Here is a 26080-nt window from a genome sequence, read left to right as displayed (position 1 = left end):
TCTTTTGCATCCATGGAAGTTAAGTTTCTTCGTGGTTAAGGGCTAGATTTGTTTCTCATGCAGTGAGTGAGTGAAGTTCGTCTCTTCAGTGGTGAGTGAACCTGGTGTGAATGAGTTTAAGAGAAGGTATGACAGCTGGTTTGGGAAATGCATAGCCTCCCTCGATGAGTCCTTGACTCCCTTGAGGTCTGAGATAATAATAATGATAATAATAATAATAATTATTATTATTTTGAAAAACCGCTAAATGAAACAAGCAGCGATGATAGCACAGTGGTAAAAAACACTGACCAGGCATGCAGCCAGGAATACATATCCATACTTGAAGTACAAAAAGCCATCAGAGGCTTGAAATGTGGAAAGGCAGCAGGAGTAGATGATATTCGACCAGAAATGCTGAAGTATGGTGGTATAAGAGTCTTACAGGGGCTGCACTGCATAGTTGACAAGGCCTGGACAGAGGGACGAATTCCAGATGATTGGAGTAGAGTTCTCATAGTACCCATATATAAAAAGGGAAATAAAACTGAATGTGAGAATTACAGAGGTATTTCCCTACTGAGTATTCTTGGCAAGATCTATGCAAGTATGCTTGAGAAATGGTTGAGAAGAATTGTGGAAGAAAAGCTGGATTCAGGCCAAATAGAGACTGTCAGGATCAGATCTTCACTTTACGACAAATAGCCGAGAAAGCATGGGAATATAATAAAGATCTGTATTTAAGTTTTGTCAATTTGGAAAAGGCATATGACAAGGTGCCAAGAGAGAAGCTATTCAATACGCTACAGTTATAGTGTCAATGGGGCATTATATCAAGCAATACTTAGTTTTTATTTGAGTTGTAAGTCAGCAGTTAGAATTGAAGGAAGTACAGGAAGATGGTTTAATGTTAAATCTAGTGTGAGACAAGGATGTACATTATCCCTTCTGTTATTCATTATTTATATGGATCACATTATGAAGGAAAGTGGTATTAAACATGATATCAAAATTGGAGATGTTAATGTCAGCTCTTTGCTTTATGCGGACGATGTTATACTTCTAAATAAATCCGCTACAAGTCCGCAAGATTCCCTGACTAAATTGAATAACTGTTGTAGTAGATATGGTATGAAGGTCAGCAATAAAAAGACAAAAACAATGAAAATAGGCAGAATCATAGAAAATGTTAACTGTGTTGTGAATGGAGAGCCTGTGGAACAAATAAAACATTTCAGCTACTTAGGCACGATTTTTAGTGAAGATGGTAAATTAAATATAGAAATAGACAACAGAATCAGCAAAGCTGTTATGGTATGAAGTCAACTGAATAAATTCATATGGAATAAGAGAGAAATTAGTCGGAACACTAAAGCTGTATACAAGACAGTGTTCAAACCTGTTTTAACTTATGGATCTGAGAGCTGGGTCAGAAGTAAAACACTTGACCAAAGACTAGAGACCGCAGATATGAGAGTCCTGAGAAAGATTATAGGCCTGAACAGATGGCATCAATGGCAATATCATATTAAAAACGAGGATATTAGGAAAGAACTTGACATTGTCAACATCCAGGAATGCGTTTGCAGAGCTAATCTCAGGTGGTATGGTCACTTAAACAGAATGGGCAAAGAAAGATTAGCAAAACAAGTGTTCTCTGCCAGGTTGGCAGGAAAACGACCCTGAAGAAGACCAAGATATAGGTGGATTGATACAGTACAAAGTGCCTTAGACGATAGAAATATAAGATTTAATAATGTTGGAGTCTTGACAAGTAACAGACTGATTTGGAGGAAAATTGTGGATAGGAAGTTAGTAATGATGTAATTTTTTTTTTTTCATGTAGTACTATCATATCCTGTACACCCCCTTGAGGGTACATGGCAAGAATTTGATGATGATGATTATTATTATTATCCAACCTTTGCCATGTTGGTACACTAGAACTAAGGCAGGCCAAGATAAACAGAAACTTTTTTTCTGCTTATAGGAAAGCAATTCACTGGAAGATAATTTCCTAAATAGTGACACCACCACTCAACTCAATATTAGGTATTCTCAAAATAATGACACATAAAACCAGGGATGTTTGTTCCTCTTGCAACAGAAGTTAGTTACCTATGCTATACTTTTTTTTCAGTAGCTAGATACTATTCCTTCCTTTCCACCATGATATCAACAACCACAGCAAAACCATTCCGATCTTCCACATCACATATGCATTGGAAAAAGATAGCTGAAAGAAAAAGTCTTCATATAACTACACATAAACTAACAACCTCTATTTGTATTATGGACAAATCGGAGTATATAAAGTACCAACTAAGCATACTATGGACAGAGTAAAAAACTGTTAACATTTGCCTTTAAGAATGTGATATGTGCACTGCCATCATTATGGAAAGTCAGGATTAGCAGACCATGCATTGGACATCTCATGGGAAAGAAAGTATGGTGTATCCAGAAGTCATTACAAGTGTGAGAGCCAATTTTTGGAGTAGATTCAGCAGTGAACCACTGCGCTGTGCTAATTTACTCAACATTTGGGTGAATGTCTATTTAAGACCACTTTCAGTCCAAGATAGGACATTACATTTCCCATCAATTACAGTTTTGCTTCCACAGTTATTCAATTGCATTGCATCATGTAGTGTTCATTTGTCTTCAAAGGGTGATAGTTTCAAATCCTGTAAAGCTAAGCAGCTTAACAAATAATCATATTTATTTTGTCATTTATGTGGTGTATGATTCAACATTATGAAAAGTCAACATAAATTTTGCATGAATGGAATATTTATTAGGAAAGATTTTGATTATAAACCTAAAAATAAGAAACAGACAGGACTCGACTTAAGCTTATAAAAATATTAGCAAATGTGTAAGTTGAAATACAAGAACAATTTTATATTTTCACAGTAATCAAATTAAATATGCCAAGAAATTATATTCTTATTTAATCCTTTATCCAATTGTAAGCAAAAGTTTGCATGCGAAGTTCCTTCATAACTGGCTACTTTTATATAGAAGCTGAATTTACATTAATTGCTTGAGCATTCCATAATGCAAAGCACACATCTTTTCAGTGTATACAATGCTATGCATTATGGGAAAGCTCACTATCCACATCAGTTTCGGCCTTTATTGAGATCTCATCATAAAACACAGCATTATATACACACCCAAAATTATGCATACTTTGCATTATAGGATACTAAGGCAATTAATGTGAAGTCATTAGCTTCTATATACAAGTAGCCTAGTATATAGAAGCTAATGAAGAAACCACACATAATGTGCTTTGTTTGCTTACACTTGGATAAAGGATTAAACAAGAATATTTTTTTGGCATTTTGAAATTAATTTATAACCAAGTGAAAAAACTTTTTACAGCTTGCACTTCCACAGAAGTCATAGCAGGATACAATTTTCAGTGACAAAGAGTAACTATAGGGAAGAATAAAGTATTGTACCAGCAAATGTTTAAAGAAATGTAGCCAATAATTTGGAAGACATCAGTATAATATTAAGATATTTAAATATCTTAACATTATTTTGCTTGTGGAAAATATTAGTGTTAGTTTAGTTAATCAAAAATGAAATATGTCGATAAAATTATGTTAAAATGATATTTTTCTGTAAGATGAATATAGAAGCAGTACTTGTAATTTCACTATTAGTAGTTGACTAACTAGGCCATTATGCCTAACTTCACCTCATGGCAATGTCATTGGTGGAAACAGCTTATCATTCAGTAGCATGAATAATCAGCATGATATACATGCCTTCTTAAGCCTTTGGAATTAAAATATCTGTAGATGACTTATATAATGAATTTACTTGGCTGAGAGACATATTTTTTAAAAAAGATTAAATGAAGAAAATACTCCACTAAGACCAACTATAGAAGGAATTGATTCACCTACTTATAAACTCTCAAAGTATTTAGCAAAATCCCTAACATGCTTATTCGGTTTGACCACTTTTTTTTTATATCAAAAATTCTGATGATTTTGGATCAAGTGTGAAAAACATTAATATTCAAAAAAAAAATTAATTATGGCTAGTTTTGATGTTGTTTTCTTATTCACAAATGTTCCTACAGAAAAAGTTCTAATTCTGTTAAAAGATTATCAAAAAAAAGTTATAAATTAATTAAATTAAAGTTATATAAATGTTAAAGATATCAAGCTATTTTAAACTTTAAAATAGCTTGGTATCTTTAACATTTATTATACCCAAGGTAAAATACTTTCTACATTTATATCTCCTCCTGAGATTTTTATTTAATAAGGTTAAAACACCTTATGGTAACTTGTTCTGGTAAAATACTTATAAGCTCTGTATTACTAAAATCTTAATATTTCTAGCCTGGCTCCCACTGATGAGACCTCAATAAAGGTCGAAACCGGTCTGGGTAGTGGCCCCTTGCCTTTAATACAAAGCATCATACATTTCCTCCAGGAGATGTGCTTTGCATTATGGGTAAATATTAAGATTAGTGATCAGAGCTTTTTCTACTTTTACTATGAGTTACTTTGGTCTTGCACTACCTGCAGGGTCAGCTAGACTTGCATTACGTGCAGGTGCAAACTTGACTTATTTGTCTGTTTGCTTACTTGGGAAATGGAGTAAAACCAGGTTTAAAATAGCTTGGTATCTTTAACATTCAAAACTTTGGTTTAGCCATGGGTAATTGGTTATCGCCAATACTGCCAAATTTATATTTGGAATCTTTTGAAGAAAAAAGTTATCTCCTCTTTTCCTTTGAAACCAAGATTGTGGAAAAGATATATCGATGACTTCTTAATCAGGAGTCACAGTCCTGAGTCTCTAAAGTATTTCCTAGACCACCACAACAGTCAATACCCAAAAATCCAATTTACTGCAGAATTATAGACTGATGGCTCTCTTTCAATCCTGGATGTCAAACTCGCTCGTATTTCTGAGAAATTAAAAATCTCTATTTACAGGAAACCAACTCACACCAATAAATATCTCTATGCACAGTCTCATCACTATTCACCTTAAAAACTTAGTATTATCTCTACGTTAAGCAAATGTGTTCACTCACTCCTGTGTGAAGCAGAAGATATTAACAAACAACTTCAATTTCTTCTTGCAACCTTTCAGCAAAATGGTTATCTGAAACAAAATAAGTTACTTTTCAATCCACTTCCTCACCATACTGAAGATAAGAAATAGTGAAAATGGCTACATATCCTACCATATATCAGTTCCGTTTTGCCAAAATTAGCCAAAGTTCTTAAAAAAACAACATCCGGACTACTTTCACTCCTCTTCTGAAACTCCATTCATTGCTCAGTAGGCCCAAACAAAAACATAACCTGAAATATTATTATCATCTGAGATCTCCAGGGAATCAATAACTCATCGAGGGAGGCTGTAAATTACCCAACCCAGCTATCATACCTTCTCTTAAATTCATTTAGACTAGATGCACTCACTACCCGTAAGGGCAAATTATTCCACTCACTCACTGCTCTTAACCCTTTCTTGACTGAGAACAACCTTAACTTCCATGGATGTCCCCGTGTTCTCTCCCCGCCTTCCATATAATGAAAAATTTCATAATTTGAAATGCTATAACACCTATTCAAAAGTTCATAGACCTCTATCATATCACCCTCTTTCTCCTGTTAATCAGAGTCTGTAATCCACATACTCACAATCTGTCCTCATAATTTAAATCCCATAATCCAGATATAATCTTTGTAACTCTTCTTTGCACCCTTTCCACAGCTTCTTTATCCCCTTGGAACCTGGGAGACCAAATCCGCACACAGTAATCCAAGTGTGGTCTTATCAAAGCTTTATAAAGAGGCAAAATTACTTCCTTATCCTTACATGTTAAGGTTCGCTTCAACATTGCAATTATCCTCTGAGTTGTATTTGCAACTTTTGCTATGTGACCTTTGAACTTTAAATTCTTTATCCACCAATACACCCTTGCCTCTTCAGTTTCTTGTAGCATAATCGTGCTAATATAATATGCTGCTGGAACTCCAATCACGCCAAAGTGCATAACTTTACACTTACTAACATTAAACTGACAGCCATTTTCGTTTGTCCAGATTTCCAGTCTATTCAAATCATTTTGTAATTGCTGAATATCAGTAGCATCCCTGATTGCCCTGCCTATCTTCGCATCATCAGCAAACAATTGCAAATCTGATCCTGGCATTTACCAAATTTGGTGCAACTGCAATAAACCTTATTTTGGCCAGACAGAAAAATCCATTGAATTACGTCTTGAGGAACATAAAAGAGACATCACATACTGCAGAACCAGAGCTAGTGCTCTGTCGAACCACATGTCCTGAATTCTGCTAAACCTAATGAGGAAACTTCATTCATCCAGTCTTATGGGACAAATGTGAAAATATCTTTCGATGCTATGATGACCTGAAAAGAAGAATTGCAGAACCCAAAGAAATCATCCTCAATCAAGTACATCTCAACACAAACCTCAGATAAAATCTCTCAGCTTGTCATAGCACTGCCATCCAACTTTGGCGTTTGCAAGCTGCTGAACGCATGCACATGCCCAACAATGAAGAGATATACATAACAGCTTCAAATGTTAATACACTAACACTTTAATGTATAGATTATTTTTGTTCCCTCTTGTTACACCCGAAGAAGTCTTTTCTATGAAGATGAAACTATCATGCAATCTACTTAATTAAATAGTATTTTTTACTTTTATCTCTTGGCTTTCAGTCATTTAATCTTTTTTTTTTTAAATATATGTGTGTGTGTGCGCACACACACACACACACACACACACACACACACACACACACACACACACACAGGTATCCCTCGATTAACACGGTTAATTAATCCTTCAATGTTACCGCATATATCAAAATCGTGTTAATCAAAACTAATAATCAATGGTAAAAAATACAATTCGTCCTGATCGATTACTGTATTAATAATTTGTTTTATATGGTACTCTTTTAGGAAAGATAAAAAATGAATGCAAAGTAAATGTTTACTAAATACTTGTACCTACATTATTTACGGCAATATTTTTTATCAAAAAAAAGTTAAGAGTCGTTTCAGCAGTTTTAATTTTTTTCTTATTGGCATAAATTCTACGATAACAAGCAAAATGACTCTCCAGACCTCGGCAAACAAGCAATAAAACATAAAGAAAAAACACTGCAAATATAATACATGATGGTACAAATTGAGGGGATATTGAATACAACATTATTTCATAGCCGAATATTGAAACTACAAGAGTTTCATGCTGAATATATAGAAACTAAAAGTTTCGGCGGATGCAAGCATAAGCAACCTTATGGGTAACTCGTAGTAAAGGTGGAGTAAGCTCCAGATCACTTTCCTTAGTATTTTCCATAATGTAAAGCACATCTCCTAGAGGACATGTATGATAAATAAGCCTTTGGCTCTCTATTTCAGTAATACATGATGATTTATTTATTTTCAGTTACAATCTAGAAATTATTGAACAAAGAATAAACAAAAAAAACCAAAAAACTAAACCATACTGTACTGACATCGGAGGTCGTGGTATCCCTCAGATACAATTTACTGTCAAATATCACAAACCTTTACATAACATCTGTTAAACCAAACTGACAGCAAAAAACAGTGTGGAATATCACTCTTAACATATGAATGCACAGCTACTCATGATCTCCAAGCTATACACTGAATTGTGTAAGAATATTTATATTAAACATTTTGCATGTATCTGTCAGATCAGCTGCGAGCTCAGCAGGGTTAAAGGTGCGTTAATCAAAACTCTTGCCGCGTATATATCAAGGGATTGCCGCATTAATTACGGTGCATTAATCAAATCCCGCATTAAGCAAGGGATACCTGTGTGTGTGTACACACACACACACACACACACACACACACACACACACACACACACACACACACACACACACACTGAGCACAATGAAATAATCAAGTGGAAAAGAAACTTCATTGCACAGCATATAAACATAACCAAGTCTACCATTACTCAAAACACTTCTTCGGTGTTTGTGATATTCAGCTGTGGTGACGTCACTCCACACAGTCACAATTCAGAAAATACAGCTTACACAACTGTGATATGAAAATGAATGGTAGATGGACACAAGAGAGAAGACATATTTGCACATTTGTATGCAGAGAAAGACATAAAAAAATGGAACGGATTGAAGAATATAAGGAATGGATGGCTGTAATTTGTGGATTCCTTTCATGTTGAGAAGTTTATATATCTTCACTGTTGTAATTTTTTGAGTAAAGATTAGATATAAAGCTATTCTTTGTTCATGTGGAAGAACTGACATTTGTCAAGTAAAAATGCTGGAATGTTCCTGGAGAGCAATGTCACTGCAAATGTGCATCTTCCCTAGTTAGAGGAAATGCCAACTAAACCTCCAGGTGGTAAAAGTCTTTCATCACCCAGTGAAATACCACCACCTTGATTATTAAAAACCTGAAGTGGCTACAGCTGTATTTGGTTGCTATAGCAAGGTTTCCGGTTTCTGTCCCCCAGCACTTTTCCCACATGCTGTGAGAGTCATACCACTGATGATATACCAATCTCACTGGCGCAAGGGGGGGGGGGGGTCCCAGACCCTTTCCCATTTGAGGGTACAGCAGTAAAACTGTTCTGCAGGCTGGCTGCTAGTTAGTACACAGGACCAAACCAAGTATTAACGAAATTGGAGGCTTCCTGATCAGCTAGCGACAAATCCAGTAACTACATATTTTGTGACTGGAGAGAAACCAAATACCGTGATTGCAGGAGGGGGAACTGTCAAGGCCATGTATGGACAGGAGATTGACTCACCTCTGTGTGGGCAGTATGTTTGCAAGTCTGTCACCTCTCACTGCATGTCCCACTTCTTTTTTTATCTCTTCCTAAAAACACAATGAACTACAACTGAAAGAAGTGCGTTTCTACCGCAGATCTCAAAAATTCGCTCACACAAAATAGTTCAAAAATCCAATCCAAAAAATCATAAAAGACAACAGAAATCCAACCAAACAATCAACCAATGATAATTAAAAATACAAAAAAAAAAAAAAAAAAGTTTCCACATCCACTTCAACAACTGTGGCCTAAACAGCAATATAAATGATATGCACCACCTACAGGCATCTAAACCAGAACTACTATTCTTTTCAAAACCCCAACTGGTAACCTCAACAGCCACTGTACACCTCAACTGTCCAAACTAACATTACACAGCTCTTTCTGTCATAAAGGTGGCACTTATGCATTCATCAGAACTGACATACCATGCCATAGATAGCAAATCCTTGAATCACCACTGTTTGATCTGCTTTGGCTCAACATTTCAATGACCTATCTTGGATCATTAATCTTCCTACCAGAATACCAGCCAATCCTCTCCAACCAAACAACCCACAATCTGCCAACACACTTGACTATTTCCTAACAAGTTCCTCTTCCAGGTATACTGTGGTTGTCACTCTCCTCTTGGAAAAACTTCGTACAAGTATCTTTTGTCACACAACAACCTTCACCCACCAGTTCAGTCTCATGTCCTTTGGCACTAAGGATGCTAACTGGGAGGACCTCTGTAACTTCTATTCCTCTTTCCATGGTCCAATTCAGGTCTAAGAAGGTGCTTGGATCGAATAACAGAAATTATCCCCACAGGAATGAAGGCTTTCATCCTTTATTCCACTCTCCATTCTCAGCCACCATCCAAGCCTCGGTTCTCAAAACATGTGCCAATGATCTAAAAAAAAAAACTTCTGCTTACCAGAATTGGCTCAAGAGCAAAACTCCAGCATCCTCTCTGTTTATACCACAGCTCACAACAGTTGCAAAAGAATCACCACCAAGTCCAAGTCAGACTTTGAAAGGTCCAAATGCTGCAAACTTGCCTCCTACCCAGTTGCTCCTTTTGGTCCCTTGCCAAGGCCATTGGGCACAACTTCTGCCAACCCAGGTTTCCACAACTCTTGCATCCAATTTGGTGAGGTACTGTAGTCACCTCACCAAAAGACAAGGCCAATTTACTGGCATCACTCTTCTCTTCCAATTCCTGCATTGATGACCTGGGCAAAGTTCCCTCTACTACATAAAGAATGGCTCCTCTCATGTTTCAGTTCTTCTGATCCAAGCACCTACTCTGACTGAATAACAGAAATTATCCCTGCAAGAATGAAGGCTTTCATTCCTGTGGGATACCATAAAGGCATTTGGTCTCGATGGTATCCCACCTATTGTATTAAAATATTGTGTCCCATAATTAACACCTATCCTGTATTGTCTCTTCAATCTACCCTACAACATGGAAACAGGTCCACATCCAACCCATTCCAAAGAAAGGTGATAAAAGTCAAACCAGCGAACTGCTGTCCAATTGCTTTCACTTTGGTTTTCTCAAAAATTATGGAGGCCATCAACAACCAACTCTTGAACCACCTAGAGACATATCAACTAATCAGTGACCAGCAGTATGGATTCTGCCACTCGCGATCCACAGCTGATCTTGCCTTCGCCACCCACTCATGGACCCACCTACCATGGAGAAACTCATGTGGCTGCCCTTGACATTTTAAAGCCATTTAATTAAGTTTGGCAAAGGGGCCTACTTAACAAATTGCCATCCTATGGTCTGCCTTACACACTCTGCAACTGGATCAGCAACTTCCTCACTGGTTGTTCACTTCATATCATAGTGGATGGTTTACTCTCCTGAGATTTCCCCACCAACGCAGGCATACCCTAGGATTCTGTTCTTTCACCGACTCTCTTCGTCTTGTATATAAATGACCTGCTCTTACAAACTTCCAATCCTATCCATAGCTTCGCTGATGATAGTACACTCCATTCATCCTTTACATTTGACAAACCTTGTTGTCAAATGTAAAGTTGTGTAAGTATCAGAATCCAAGATCTACTATGACCAGAGACTTGAATCAGATTTCCTAGCTATATCCCAATGGGGCAAGTAAACCTTGTAAACTTCAATGTCACCAAAACTCAGTTCTGTCTAATCTCTCACAAGAAAGAGCTCACCCCCCCCCTTATCTTCAGAGATAAGGGGAGGGGGTGAGCTTCTGAGATATCCAAACACAATCAGATTTCTCTTCTTAGACTGACCTGTACCTCTGATCTTTCCAGACACAACCATATTTTAACTATAGCTTCTGCAGCCACCAAAAAACTTGTACTTTTTTTTTTGCACAAGACACTACTTCACACCCTTATAGCTGTAAATGCTATACAAAGCCTGAATCTGCCCAGCCATGGAATACTGCTCTCATATTTAGGAGTGGTGCACCAAAATCCTCTCTAAGATTGCTCTATTCTATCCAGAAGAGGGCAATCCAGCTAATTATGATCCTTTTCACACAATTCGAATTTGAATTCGAATCATAGCCAGCTTTGACATAGTTTCATTGTTTAGAAATGTTCCTATGGAAGAAGTACTTTTCCTTTTAAAAGACAAAGTATCTAAGAAGATCATGGCCTTACTGACACACTGTGTCAACTTGGATTACTTCAAATTCAAAGACACAATCTACAAGCAAAATTCAGGCCTAGCTATGGGAAACCCTTTGTCCCCCAGTTCTTGCCAACATTTACCTGGAGGATTTCGAAGAAAAGGCCATTTCATCCTTTCCTTTAAAACCTAAAGTATGGAAATGATACGTGGAAGACATCTTTCTAATTTGGGAACATGACCTTGATTCCCTCCGGAACTTTCAAGAACACCTAAATAATATACATCCTAACTTTAAGTTTAGCTGAATTGGAGAATAAAGGCTCTCTTTCTTTCTTAGATGTAAAACTCTCCCGTTTAAATGAAAAATTCAAAATCACTATTTTTAGGAAACCGACTCATACAGACAGATATCTCCACACTGATTCTCACTATTACCCTCCACGGAAATTCTGCATCATATCTACTCTTGGACACCGGGCTCGCTCACTTCTTTCAGATGAACAGGATCTTAGCAACAAACTTAATCATCTTCAAAGCACATTCCAGTTAAATGGCTATTCAAAGAAAATTATCAACAAACTCCTTTTCAATCCTCCCCAACACCGTAATGAAGATACTGCAGTTTCTATGGGCAGTATTTCTATTCCTTACATCAGCTCTAGCTCTCCAAAATTAGCAAAAATCTTAAGAAAATTAAACATTCAGACCTTCTTCACAACACTGTCTAAACTGCATTTCCTTCTCAGTCAACCAAAGACTAATCATAATGGTCTCCAATATCCTGGCGTTTATCAAATTTTCTGCAATTGTGGCAAACCTTACTTTGGACAGATGGAAAAATCAATCGAACTCCATATTGAAGAACACCAAAGAGACATCAACTACAAAAGAACTCGAGCCAGTGCCTTATCTACCCATTCCTGTTTTCAGCAAATTTGAACGAGGGCCTCCCACATCCAGAACTCTGGGAAAAGTCTAACAATCTTCACCATTATGATGAGATAGAAAGAAAAATTCTGGAGTCAAAAATCCTAAACCCTGTTCATATCAATGGTAATTTAAGTTACAACTTATCAGACTGCCACAGCTCTGCTATTCAATATTGGCATGCACAAGATCGTGGATGCACACATGAGCCTAATAATACAGTTGGAGATTGTTATTCTTTTTAAACTCATCTAGGTTTTAGCCTCTACAGTGTTTTTGCTGCGTTTCTTATATGTTTTTTAGCACCTGAAGAAGTCTATGTTAGATGAAACTAGTTGTGCGATTAAAACTTTTTATGTTAATCTTGGTCTTTAGTCATTTAATACTTTTAACACACACACACCTGTTTTCTGCTTCAGTGCTGGAAAGCTGAGTATGATGAAGTAAACTGTTAATGTTTTGGGTATTTGTTTTAAGTAGAAACTGAATATGCTAAAAGTAAAGCATGTACTGAATACAGATATGAGTTGTCATTTTCTTGTTTGATTATGTACAAGAAAAATTGTTGCTCATGTTTTCTTTAGTGAACTTAAGGATTGATGAGGAATTTGTGTATTGACTTAGAGCAAAATTGCAAAGTTTTCTATTATGTTTGTTTGAGTCTCTAACAAAAATGTGTTAACTTCTGCCCTTGCAGATAATTTTTATTTAATGCCAGAAAATCCAATATTTTAAGGTTAAGGATGTGTGTGAAAGTTGGTAAAAGAGTCACTACTGTTTTACTACAAATTTATTTTACATGTTGTGGTCACACACACACACACAACTTTGTTAATAAAATATATAAAAAGAAAACTTAGTTTTCATGTATGTGACATAGTGAAACACCAAATACATAGGCCTTGGGGAAAGAACCTGTATAATTTAGGGGGGGAATATGTATGTAAGAAACTCTAAATGATTAACAATAATATGGTATTCCTCATGATTTGTACTTTCAAATGTATTTACTTTAGTGCAATATTTTAATTATGAAAAGGTGTCTTTATTAGGTATAATATAATATACCTAATAATATTAAATTGCTCTTCAGTTTGTATTCTGATAATGATGTTATATAACCTTTGCTTTTTTACTTGCCTAGAAATTACATTTTTGTTTAACCATCCAACCGGCAACACACAGATCAAATATATCAAAAATATATGCTTCATATCCATAAAATTTTTCTATAACAAGCAAAAGTTATTCTGACTTCACATCTATGTAATTATGGATGTGTATACACATTCATGCCAGTATGGTGGTTAATCTATTATCCAAGTACGAGCAAACAAAGCTTGTGCATGAAGTATTTTCACATCAATTACCTTAGTATCCCATAAAGCAAAGTGCACTATCCAGACTAGTTTCAACTTTTATTGAAGTCTCATCAGTGAGAGCCAAATACTTGCCAAGAATATTTTTTTTGTTTAATTCTTTATAGAAATGTAAGCAAACAAAGTTTGAGCATGAAGTATCTTCACAACTAAGCTACTTGTATACAAGAAATATGCAATTTCTGCATTAATTTAATCTTGGTACCTTTCAGGATCTTGCTCTCAATGATGAGACCTCAATAAAGGTTAAAACCAGTCTGAGTAACGACCCTTCCCATATTGCATAGCAATATATACCTCTGAAAGAAAATGCACTTTGCATTATATTATAGGATACTAAAGCAACTGATGTGAAATCATCAGCCTTTATATATAAGTAGCCTAATCATGAAGACACTTCATGCACAAACTTTGAATAAAGGATTATACAAGTACATAATTTCTTGGCAAGTATAATTTACTTTGTAACCAAGTGAAAAAAAAAACAATTTTTTTCCACTTAGTTTTCTTAAGTAATCTTTGCTTACTTGCATCTAAAGTAATCCATAAACTGAAACCTCAAAATGTAGATAGATGGTTTTTTACAATTCTTGGAAATATAAGCACATAAAAGTACACAAAGAGCCATCAATATTTTATACCAAATGGGATAAATAACTAATGGAAAATTTTGTCTTTTGAGCTTTTTTTTCTGCACAGTTTATAAACTAACTTAAGTTTGGTAATGTAAAATATTTAATTTTCAACACCAAATACCAAAGTAGTCTTTATTTCTTCCTGATCTCTGATTAGGAAGAACATCTGAAACAGAATTCAGTGCATGAAGCTCTTTAATCAAGGTGCTAATAAAAGGTGCCACTACACTTCCTTCGAGCAATATCAAGCAACTGATGCCAAGTCTATATTTTTACTGTAAATCTTTTCAAAGAAAAGTCTAAAAGGTAACCAATATCTGCAATTACAGAGAAGTTCATATTATAACAAGGACTATCATTTCATCATCATATTGCTTGCACCAGAGTAAACACTGTTACAGTGGAGAGCAATAAGGAGCTCACGCGAGCCCTTTGTTAAATTTTTCTCAAATGTGCGAGCCATTTGTTCTTCTTGTTTAATGATCTTGTAGAACTATAAAATACCATCGTGGAATGTATACATGCTACTATAATTGCTACTTTAAATTCATATGGATTTTCTGATAACTATATAAAAAATTATCTCATTGCATTTTGTTCTGATGAAGCTAGTGTAATGTTAGGAGATAAATCAGGTGTTGTAATCAAACTTCTACAAAACTTTCCCAACAATGTGATTCCCAGCATTGCATTGCATTGCTCATCGTTTACAATTAGCATTAGACGATTCGATAAAAAACATTAAAGAAATAAATCATTTTGAAATATTTATGGATAAATTATATGCTTTTTATCATCAATCAACAAAAAATCAACAAGAATTAAATACGATTGCAAAAGACCTTGGTATCAAAATTTTAAAGATCGGGCGTGGAAAGATTGGAAGCTTTATGTAAGCATTTAGCATCGAACGAAATATAAGGGCTTTTTAAACCGACATCTCAATTTGGAATTTTTAAAAGATCCAGCATTAATGATTGATATCCTACAGGAATTATGATATCTGTCAGAAGCTCTACAAAGTCACAATATAAGGGCTAAGTTACTTTTTTTTCCCTTTTTTTTTTTTTGCTTGACGATGCAAGCCCTTTGTTAAAATTTCCATAGCTCACCACTGGTTATAACCAATACTAAGTTAGAAAAAATTCACTGTTGCTAACTACCTACTATATCAGGGGTCAGAAACTGGCGGCCCACGGGCTGCATGCAGCCCATAAAAGGTTGACAATACTTACATGTCATGTGGCCCGTATGTTGAATAATTTAAATAATACATTTTATAATATGAATAATAAATTAAAAATAATTATATATCTATACTTCATGATATCGCTCTGCAACTTGGCATGGATCAACCGTGTGAGTCATCATGAGTTGCGATAATAAAGGCGGCTTCATCCGATGACAACCAAGATTTTGGTGCACTTTTGCAGTCGCGTTCCCTGGTGCGTATTTCAATATAATTCAATAACATCAACTATTATTTTCAGAGGATATATATTTGTTAAAATAAATTTCAAAAATGAGTTCAAGAAAACGCAAAATTGCAGATAAAGAAGGTTTAATGATGAATGGAATAGCAAGTACTTCTCTATTGAAAATGGGGGTAAGCCCCCTTTGTCTTATTTGTCATAAAAGTGTTGCTGTTATGAAATAATATAATATCAGACGTCATTACGAGAATGTCGTACTTTATCTCATACTTTAAATATTTCTGTGTTTTTTAAGATTGATATAATAAAAACTGATAACTTAAGTATTTTTTTCACTCACTATTTTCTCTTAATTACACGCTTGTGGCCCGATTATTAAAAATAAAAACTGAATGTGGCCCGTGCGTCTGAAAAGGCTGCCAACCCCTGTACTATATTATTGTAGTGTCTATGCATTTGCTATAGCAAATGTATAGAGACCATGGAAATGAAATGAGAGTTTTATTTAACTAAACTCATCAAGCAAGATGAGTTTAGTTTTAATTTTCTTCTTTCAATTATTTTTACTTCAGTGGAAATACTATTTTTTTATGCAAATCCCACTCATGAAATGTTACCCTCCGTACTATTAGCAGCAGCTCCATGAGTGAAATAAGGGTTATGTAATCCAGAAATGACTTGCTCTAACAAATATGGAACTTCAAGCTTCCAGGAAGCATTAATTAGGCAATGAAATTTATGTCCCACCTAAAAACATTTGCAAAACATAAAATATCCAAAGGGGAATTCAAACTCTCTTCCAACCCATATGGTCAATCAAAAAGGCATTACTGGATGACTCCTATTCACATCAATAGTAAATCAGATTTACCATTTATTTATCTTGATGATTTTTCTTAAATTTAAATCTCATCTCTTTTTAGATAAATTTATATTTTTATGGAAAGTTTTCCATGTGTGTACATACTGAATAATTAAACAATATGTTTCAATATACCATTTCAAGAAACACAATTACGCTGTGAAAAAGATTTTCAACACAAAGTCTTGAAATATTTTTGATTTTGCTTCAAATTTCAATCTTGTACAGATGATCCATTATTACAATGGTTTCCATAAATTAAGGAACAAAGAAAAAAATAGCAATAATTTGAAGGGGGGGGGGGGGGGATATATGAAGGTCAGGTACATTTATGTAAAAAATTAAAATGAGCCTGGTTATTCTATACACCGTCAGGTATATGCAAATAAATTGCTACATAAAAGAGGGCATTTTGGAGTGGTTTTCCATTTTGTGTGTATGGAGTGAGAAAAAGACATTTTGTGATTCAAAGCAAGAATCAGCAAGATTCTTGGGTATGGCTGCAAGACATCATAGACTGATGAATTCAGGCATGTCATTGTAAGACTAGAAGCCAGATGGTTGCATGTGAGTCGCTCCATGGTTCACAGACTGTGGAACCAATTCCAATAGTCACAAACAGCATTCAGGAGATACAGAGAGTGAAGGAATGCATGGAATACAACCACAGTGGTGACCAATATCTTTGATTATCAGTTCACCAAAACAGGAATGCTATGATTTGACCTCATGTCAGTTACAGGAACATTAGTATCTGCTTCCATGGCACAGAAGGCTTCACAGAGATGATCTGTATGCTAAGCAACTTGTAGCCTGCATGCACCTATCCTCATGTCACAGGAGAGAATGCTTGAAATGGATTGGGCTCCAGGTCAGCTGGATATAAGCCTGATGGGGGGGGGGTGGCAGTACTGTTTACAGAACAACTGATTTACACTACAAAGCAATATGCATGCTCTGATCTGGAGATAACCAGAAACATATTATCACTCTGCTAATATCTGCAAAAGGGATACTTGTGGTGGAGGTAGTGTGATGGTTTAAGGAGGCATCTCATTGGATGAACACACCGATCTGAATGTGATTCCTAGCAGAACCATGAATGTTGCTACTTATAGAGATGAGATCCTGGACCCCTATGGTTGTCCATATGCTGGAGAGATAGGGGAGACATTTATCCTACACAATGATAATGCCCATTCTCATAAGTTCATGGATCAATATCTTCAGGAAGAGATTATCATGCGTATGGACAAGCTAACCAGGTCTCCTGACCTTAATCCTATTCAGCATGTCTGGGATGCTCTAGGTAGATGGGCTGCAGCTTTCAATTCCCCTTCCAAAAACCTTGAGGGATATAGGAGAGCTTTGCAGGAACAATGATTATTATTACCAACTGAGCTCCTGGACACCATTATAAACAGCATGAAACATCATTGTGAGCACTGTATTACTGCAAGGGGTGACCACATTCCTCATTGAAGCACTTTGACCATCTCATTTTGAACTCTTGTTTTGGACAATTGTCTTCACGCACCCATTTGTTTATTTATTTATAAACTATTTATGTACAATTTTTGTACATAAATAGTTAATGTATACATTTAACATCATCTTACTTTTCACAGAATTGCATAAAAATTCATCATACAGTTTTTGAGTTATGATTTTTCTCTTTGTTCCTTAATTTAGTTGAAAACCAGCATTTCTATCAGATTGTTCTGTTATTTGTAAAAATCTGCTCTTCAGTATCTACCTTGCCTTCCAAGAAGTTTTCATTTCATCAATCCATCCATATCTTGACTCTCCCACTTCTTCCCCAACATATTTGCTTCAAATAACTGTTTTTGCTAATTTTTCACAACTCATTATTCATGATACACTATGAATGATGTAATAACCTAATTCTGGCAACTGGAAAAGTTGAATAAATAACTGGATAATTCAGCCATTCACTTAACAAAATATTGCTGACAATATTTTAATAAGTGAAACAGAGGGATTATTTTAAAAAAATAATAAATAATAAAATAAATGCAGCAATGTCCATCACTGATTTCTAAGTGTAAACAAAGGTTAAGAGAGTAGGTGAAAACATTTTCGAACTATTAGTGAAAAATAAATGAAGACCATGTTGAAAATTTCCTAGCTGTCCTTGTTAGAAATACTGATTAATTTCTATGAATAAACATCCATATTAAAAAACATAACTCACTTTCAGAAACTGAATTCTTTGACTGAAGCATTTTGTACAAATTCACAGCATGAAAACTGTAACTGCTCCTTCCATCTTCAGTGTCAGCAAAGGACAATGAAATACTATAATTTTAGGGACAGGAGGAAAAAAAACAAGTTCGCATTCTTCCCAAATTACATGTCAGTTACAGGATCCTTTAAGCTCACAGTACAGAGTTCTTTCCTCTACAAACCAATGTTATTCTGGCTTTATGTATTTTATGCATCCTTAAAACAAACCAAAATTAAATAATAACCTTAATTCACTATCATACAGAATTTGGTATTAACAATAAGCTCAACAGTGATTTTCAAAATTATTCATTTTTTAAGAAATGAATCCAGTATTTAAAATTCTACCAAAAAATGTTTGTTTATATTAAACATGAAACAACAGCAACAGAATAAGCGTCTGCACAACCAACTGGTAAAATTTCATTTTCCATAGATCAGCTTCTATAAGTGATATCAATAAATTTCATAGTCTTGTAATAATATTCCTAATATGAGTTACTCATTCTGGATGGGAAACATGAGCATAGGCCATTAAACTTTTCCGAAATTAATAAATTAAAAAAAAAAAAATAAAGACTGAAAATAGCATTGACAAGAAAGCATAATTATAATTATTTATTATTTCCTTTTATGTATACTCAAAGGGCACACAGGATATCATGATAGCACTAGATTATTTTTATCTTTCTATCAATTTTTTTTTCCTTTTCAATTTTCTTCTAAACGAATCTGTTATCTGACAGGGCTACAATACGATCAGATCTGATGTTTGTCTTTTAACGCACTGTTAACATGTACATAAATGAACAGTTACAGTTGCTGTGGGCTATAGTATAGGCTAAATGTATAGCAGGAGTTTTTGCATTTTGACTTAGACCATTTGGGATATGTTAAATTTTAAAAGTGGCACACATGCTGGAGAGCCAAGTCTTGGACTGTGGTGGACATGTTTTTGTGGAGTAGGGAATGCAGATCATTCTCAGTCGGATGGGTGCAGATGTGTGGATCAGGAAAGTAGAAACAGTACTCAGATAACAAACAAGGCAAGAAACACAAGAAAACAAAAAACATGAACAAGGCATTCCAAGAGCAGAGCTTATATTTACAACATTTTGACTTCTTTTTTTTTTATTATTATTATTTTTTAATTTTTTTTTTTAACCTTAATAAAAGTCCACGGTTTGGGAAGAATGATGAGGACGAAGAATGATTATATGGTATTGAGGGGGTTGGTGAATGGATAATTTGCATTAGATCATTACTAACAGCAAACACTTTGAAGCCTGATATGAGAAGTTAGAGAAAGGAAATAAGTTTGAATTAAAAAAGAAAGCAAAAAAAGTGTGACAAGGAGAGGTAGTGCATGGAATTGTCAGATCACATTTCTTAAGGGCAGATGAGATAGTGATGACTGATGCTGCCTCTGAGGTTCTATAAAAACTAACAAATTTTAAAAGTGATGACATCATTTAAGTTTGAAATTATGTAACAAATGATAGAAGATGTGAATTTTTTTTTTTTGGTATACATTTTTGTTGTTGCTGTGAGAGTGAGAATTGTATTATTATTATTATTATTGTGTGCACATGACAGCATATAAATTATAACAGACAAGAGCTTATATTCTTGTTTTAATCCTGTACTCAAGAGTAAGCAAAACTAAATTTGCACATGGGGCATTTTCCTGACTAGGCTAGTTATATAACAGAGACTATTAAATTCACAATAATTACCTTAATATCTCATAATGCAAGGCATGCTCTTTGTTTTGGACAAGCATATTGCTATGCATTAAGGAAGGGGTTGCTACTAGGGGCCATCCCGTGGGTAAGAGGTGCCTTTTTTCAAAGTTATATTTCAGCATCCCCATAAAATATAATTTGTAAATTATAAAAATTTACTATTATTTTGAAACAGCACCCCTCCTGATCAGGTGCCTTTGTGCAGGGCACAACCTGCACACCCACATGGGATGGCCCTGGTCACTACCCATGTATAACATACAGCAATATCCTAAAGGAAATGTGCTTTGCATTACAGGATACTCAGGTAGCTAATGTACGTCAACAGCTTCTATGTAAAAGTAGCCTAGTCATGAAATACTTTACATGCAAGCTAAGAATATAATTTTTTGTCTATTTTAACTTACTTGATGACAAAGTGAAAAAAAATCTTGAAAAAAAAAAAAAAAAAAAAAAACTTTTTCAAAAGTTTCCATCATGGATAGCTGCTTTTTAGCTCAAATTTTTCAGAAATCAGCAGGCAGTTAAGCTCCATCTCACCACTGCAAAAATGAAGTATATTCATATAGAATTCTAAATAACTGGCAATGTTCCTAAACAAAACCAATATTTATTTGGATGTGTTCTATAATTGATCTTTTCCAAGTGTCAAGATTAACAATGCAAGACTTTTCAGGGATAAAAAGTCCAACTAAAACATCAAAGTTAGACTAATGCTGGAATTAGAGGGGGAGAAATAAAAGTTCACCAAGTTGGTAAGTAGAAGTGAACCTATAATAGTCTTTCTCTTGCATACCAAACATCATGGAACACAAGGCAGTTCTTTATTTAAATAAGAAAAAGCGAACTTCATCTAGAAAATAGTAACAGATAAATAAAAATCATAACTGAGAAAATTAATGATATAATTAATAAGAAATAAAAAAATTATTTTCTATTATAACATTTCTATAATGTAGGATGAAATTTCAGTCAGTCACACACAAAAATATAACCTACCAGGTGATCTTCCAGTCTTTGATCAGACTGGAAGATCACTGGCCTTAATAGAACCAAATATTAAAGACCAAACAAAAGAAAATATTTTTTTTTACGATCCATCATCTAGGATAAAAATGTGGAAAACGCTTCAGCTTTCAAGTATTTCCACAGGTCTAGCTCCAATGATTGAAGATACTTCAGTAAAGGCTGAAACCAGTCTAGGAATTGACTAACAACAATAATGTATACCAATATACATGCATGTTGAAGGAAAACTTGATGGGAAATCAAATAATGCTTGGATAAAATTATGAATAAAATCAATTATATGATTTGTTGTCAATATAATACAAAAATATTAGTGTTTCACTCAATGACCAACTACCATTGTATGCAAATACACTTAAACCACCATGTCAAGTTATAATCAAGTATGTATACATGCTGTCAGTTACAATTATACAGAATCTTACTTTGGAATCATCACTGGAAGTCACAAAGAACAGTAATAGAATGATCAGGACTCATGGAAAAACTACAACATCAATGAGACATCTACAATAGTTCCTTATTTAATGAGAATAAATAAGGAAAATTAGACTGTCTATTCAAGGAATCTTTGCTCAGAAAATGAATAAGATATCTGAATAGAAATGACAGATGAACAACAATCTCCATACAGACACCATCTGTTTAATCTTATTAAACTTCCCAAGAAATTATATTCTTGTTTAACTCTTTATCCAAGTGTAAGCGAACAGAGTCAACATGTGAAGTAACTTCACAACTAGACTACTTGTATATAGAGGCTAAAGACTTCATATCAATTGCTTTACTATCTGATAATGAAATGTACACTTTCTTTGTTTTCAAGGTAAATGTAATGAAATGTACACAAAATAGAAACTGCATAGTTTTATGTATGAGATATTATACTAGATACTCAGGAGAAGGTTGTGACAGGCCCATTAAGCCTAAATGCATGAAGGAAAAGGTTAAGATTTAACTTAATGTTTTCTTTAATATATGAGGATATTTAGCTGTTTGCAGTTAATGGAAATGTGGGAAATGGAAACTAGTGACAAAACATGTTGATTTATCATAATTTCCACTACACCTTTTTTTATAATTATCATCAGTAGCTTCCTGCCATGATGAGTCAAAAAACTCATCATGGCAGACCTGGGATAGTTCATCAAAACTATGCTTAAAAAAATTTATTCATTGCTTCCATACTAACATGCAAGCAATGCACTCTACTTGCCAGCCAGCACTACAGTGTAAGCAGTCTGTCCATTGTTTTCTTGGTCTACCAATTAGTCTTTTAGGTTTTGGACTCTTGCTAGTTGTAACTGTTCTTTTTGAGTCCATTCTATTAATATGTTTATTATATTCTTCATAAATCTTTTCATTTTTTACTGTATCAAATTTTGTTTTATTAACAATTTTTCTTAATGTTTTAATTTCATATGTTTTATTTATCTGTTGCATTTTTGATGTTTCTACTCTTGTTTCACAGGCATAAGTTAGTATTGGTCAGACTACTGATTTATATATCCTTACTTTTGTTTCTTTTTTAAGATCTTTATATTTTCATATAGATGAATTTAGGGTATCCGGAGAGTTCACAAAAAAAAAAACAATTCATCGAAAGACAGTTTATCAAATATTCATCAAAAAAAAAAGTCAATTCGCCGAATAAACAATTCAGCGAAAATCATTTCATCGAACAACCGTTAATCAAAAAAGCAATTCGTCAAAAGGTAATTCCCCGAAAAAGCAATTGACCGATCAGCAGTTAATCGGAAACGCAACAATTCACTGAAAAATGAATTAAAGGCATGTGGATCGATGTTTTGAGAGATTTTTTCCGGGTGATATAAATGATCATTAACTAGCAATACTGGTTGCCGTGAATGATATCCACTGAGATGGATATAGTAGAGATGTTAAATGAACATTTCATAAAGGTATTTGATCCTCATGAAAATAACATCCTGCAGAACTTGAGGTCAGTGGGGAGGGAGGAGGAACACTGATGGTGAGTGAGTTGGAGATATACACGAGGAATTGAGCAAACTCGATATCAATCACCATGCAGTGGCATAGCTAGAGCTTTTGCCACCGGGGAGGTCCTGAGTTTGCTGCCCCTCTCAATACACACCAAAAATACTACAAAAAATCAAAACAACGCATAGGGAAATAAATTAAAACACTATGTTTATGTTTATATTAGTTGTAAGTTGTTAAAAACTAATTATTAATTAAGTAATAAAAATTACTAAGTTAACATAAACAAAAGAATCGTCTAAAAATAAAATTGTGTCTCACGTGAAAAGTGGCACCCGGGGCAGATCCCCCAGCTACGCCACTGTTACCATGTGTCTTGAGGTATCCTCATTGATGAACGGCATGGGTTTACTAAAGGAAAATCATGTTTTAGCAATGCAGTAATTTATTATAACAGCCAGACAGGTAAAGTGGGAAAATAATATGCGTATACTGTGGTATATTTAGATTTTGCTAAATCCTGTGATGGATTGCCAAATAATAATCTGGTATTTAAAGTCAAACAGATGGGATTGGATAATACATTAGTGCACTCGACTGGAGATTGGCTGTCCAACACATATCGGCAAGTTGGGTATGGGGCATGATATCCCAGAAGAGGAAGTCACTAGTGGTGTAACCCAAGGATCAGTTCACATTACAAGCTGTATGGGGGGGGGGGGGGTCTGATAAACACGTAGAACAAAAATGATATTAAAGCAAATGATATAAACCAAAAGGAAGTACATATCTTAAAACCCTTTAACGCCCATGTTTCCTTAATTCGTAATAATTTATTCTTTTTTTCATTTAGGATATGTAAGATGACATGTTAGAGATTTTGAAGAAATTCGAAGACACACATGTGCAGGCCATCACATTTTTCGTGCTGCAGGGAACTGTGCTCCCACTATAACCAACAATTGCTAGATTGGTGGCCAAGTTGAATGCTGGGCATCCTGAGACACAGATGCTCCCAGGTCAGGGAGACCTTCCAGAGTTCACACCTTATAACATCGATGCAGTGCATGCCATGATCCTCAATGAAAAAATACCAGCCCAAAACATCACAAAGACTCTGGAGATATCAAAGGAACGAGCTGGAGTTAATATCCACCAAAATCTGGACATGCAAAAACTCTCAGCAGTACCGTCAACAGGGTGTAGCATAGAGGCAGCCTGCCTCACGGCGCTGCTTAATAAGGGCACTGGTTCAGCCATATTGCGGTAGGCACCGTCGCTACGTTAACAGGAACTGTTAGCGTAGCAAGTGCAGAAAGAAGTTTTTCCAAGCGTAAACTGATTAAATATCATTTGCGAACAGCAATGACCCCCCCCCCCCAAAAAAAGCTCGTTGGTCAAGCAACTATCGATAAAGGCAGACATTGCTTATAATTTCAATTTAGAAGAGCTTCTAAACAGTTTTATTGTGCGATATCCCCATAGAGCAAACATTTAATTAACATTATTATGTAATTCTTTTGCATTAATGTTTCTCTTGTAATAAAAACAAAATAGTAATTGTAGATTTTTTTATATTTTTTCTTATATCCATCAGAGGCGATATTTAATTGTTTTCCCCTGGGCACGATCTAATCTGGCGACGGCCCTGATTCTCAGCATAGTGGGTCCTCAAATGTTCGAATGCCAACCCAAAGAGAAAACATGTGCAGTAATCTCAAATGATTTTTGGTCATTTTTAAGAAATCAGGTGCATATTTTGGCTTGTATTCTGACTCTTGATGAAACATGGCTTCATCACTATGACCCAGAGAACATACAATGGTCAATGGAGTGAAGACACCAAGGTTCTCCATGGCCAAAGACTTTCAAACCAAAAATTCAGCAGGAAAGGTTCTTGCCTTTGTGTTTTGGGATATGGATGGTATAATCCTCACCAAGTACCTCAAACAAAGTGAAACTGTTACAACAGCTCTGAAGGAATTGAAGAAGGTACTGAAGGATGGGATTCAGCAGAGGGAAACAGAGCAGAGGCGTGTTGCTTTTGCAGGACAATGCACCTGCTTATGAAACCCATCAAAAAGGGAAAGGCTTTTTTCTCAAAGGATTCCAAATGGCAGCATCATTGTGATAAATGTATAACACTTCTTAGGGAATATGTAGAATAATGAGTAAGTTACGTAGTTCTACCTCAATTCCTCCACGGTGATTATCACAAATATTCAGCACATCCTTGTAAGATTTAAAAGTTTTGGAGGCACAGATGGGAAGCAGAATATAGGATGGTGGGGAGATATCTGAGAGGATGTAGAGGAGATGAGGGATCTGTGATGTTGTTGAATAAGGACCTGAAATATTGAAGATATTTTGCTAAAATTGTGAGGACAGCACAGTGC

The 26080-nt window shown here is 35.1% G+C and overlaps 1 protein-coding gene across 5 annotated transcripts in view; it reads right to left on the bottom strand.

Moving 5' to 3' along the window:
* Nucleotides 1–26080, bottom strand: part of LOC150093810 (uncharacterized) — a 364154-nt gene that overhangs the window by 132684 nt on the left and 205390 nt on the right. Inside the window, exon 1 of one of the 5 annotated variants that reach the window (XM_090413169.1) lies at nucleotides 18917–19052. The exons of the other annotated variants lie outside the window; for them this stretch is intronic. The gene's annotated coding sequence lies outside the window, so the exon portion shown is untranslated. Of the gene's footprint in view, nucleotides 1–18916; nucleotides 19053–26080 lie in introns of those variants that run through there. 5 annotated transcript variants of the gene reach the window in all.

This window comes from Typopeltis vanoorti, chromosome 23 (assembly GCF_054136105.1).
Source record: "Typopeltis vanoorti isolate ZY-2024b chromosome 23, IOZ_Tvanoo_1.0, whole genome shotgun sequence".
Lineage (NCBI taxonomy): Eukaryota > Metazoa > Arthropoda > Arachnida > Uropygi > Thelyphonidae > Typopeltis > Typopeltis vanoorti.
Note: the sequence above shows the minus strand (reverse complement) of the source record. Positions and strands in the feature narration are given on the sequence as shown.